This window comes from Triticum dicoccoides, chromosome 1B (genome assembly GCF_002162155.2).
Source record: "Triticum dicoccoides isolate Atlit2015 ecotype Zavitan chromosome 1B, WEW_v2.0, whole genome shotgun sequence".
In the NCBI taxonomy this organism is placed as follows: domain Eukaryota; kingdom Viridiplantae; phylum Streptophyta; class Magnoliopsida; order Poales; family Poaceae; genus Triticum; species Triticum dicoccoides.
In genome coordinates, this window is record NC_041381.1 from 285,521,550 (window position 1) to 285,523,336 (window position 1,787).

The window sequence follows — 1,787 nt, forward strand, 5'->3', positions numbered from 1 at the left end:
GGCGCGTCCAGGGAGCGGCGCACGCGGCCGGGGTGCAGGCGCGTGCGCCAGCATGGTGGCGCCCGGGACGACGGAGAGAGAGGGGGAATGGAGGGGGCGAAGCGGGATGCGGCCGACAGAGGCAGCGTCTGCGGGGGCGCCCGAGGGCGGCGGTCGGCAGCGACGCGGTCCCGAGCAGTATCAGGGGACGGAGACGGCGGGCGAGGCGCGAGGCGGGGACGGGGGCCTATGACGGAACAGATTGGAGAGGAGGGAAGGCGCTCATGAGGGGAACGGAGGGCACAGGGCAGCGGGCTCGGGGAAGGTTGGGGTGGTCCGACGACAGCGGGGACGAGGCATACAACGGCGACGGGGACGAGGCAGTCCGATGACGGCGCGGTCGTGGACGAGGCGGCGGGGGACGGCTATGAGGTTCGGCGTCGATCCGCTCGATGCGCCGACTTTGAGCTCCATCCGAGGCTTGTACCGACATGGAGGAGGCCGGTGGAGCCGTTGGACGCATCGACATGGTGAGGGAGGGGGTCGAGACCGCGGCAACGGCGCCGACGGTGCTCCGGCAGAGAGAACTAAGAGGGAGAGAGCCGAGCGAGGGGGGGAATATCTGGGGCTGACGAGGATGAGGCCGAGGGGGAGACTTATCCCCTCGGCGGCTTGGGTGGTTCGAGTGGGCCGGCCTGGCCGACCAGCTAGATGGCCAGCTGGGCCACGAGGCCCACTAGGGGGTGGTGGCCTTTTATTTTATTTTATTTTTTTTATTTGCCTCTGTTTCCTATTTAAAAGAGCTACTGAATTATTTTTGTTAAATGTGGCACTTTGCACAAAAATAGATAGGAACAAAGTGAAGTTGCATAAAAAGTTTGGGGTCAGAAGGAGTTGGCTAACCATTTTTAGAAATTGGAAAGGCCAATTTAACTATTGTTGGACCACAAGATAAAAACCTAGGGGCATTTTGGGAACTCAAATGAGGTTGGTTCCAATATTGGCTCCTACATATTCTACGAAGATCTTTATCGGTCAAACCGCATAACAACATACGTTGTTCCTTTTGTCATCGGTATGTTACTTGCCCGAGATTCGATCGTCGGTATCTCAATACCTAGTTCAATCTCGTTACCAGCAAGTCTCTTTACTCGTTATGTAATGCATCATTCCGTAACTAACTCATTAGTTACATTGCTTGCAAGGCTTATAGTGATGTGCATTACCGAGAGGGCCCAGAGATACCTCTCCGACAGTCGGAGTGACAAAACCTAATCTCGAAATACGCCAACCCAACATGTACCTTTGGAGACACCTGTAGAGCTCCTTTATAATCACTCAGTTATGTTGTGACGTTTGGTAGCACACAAAGTGTTCCTCCGGTAAACAGGAGTTGTATAATCTCATAGTTATAGGAACTTGTATAAGTCATGAAGAAAGCAATAGCAACATACTAAACGATCAAGTGCTAAGCTAACGGAATGGGTCAAGTCAATCACATCATTCTCCTAATGATGTGATCCCGTTAATCAAATGACAACACATGTCTATGGTTAGGAAACATAACCATCTTTGATTAATGAGCTAGTCAAGTAGATGCATACTAGTGACATTAAGTTTGTCTATGTATTCACACATGTATCATGTTTTCGGTTAATACAATTCTAGCATGAATAATAAACATTTATCATGAAATAAGGAAATAAATAATAACTTTATTATTACCTCCAGGGCATATTTCCTTCAGTCTCCCACTTGCACTAGAGTCAATAACCTAGTTCACATCGCCATGTGATTTAACACCAATA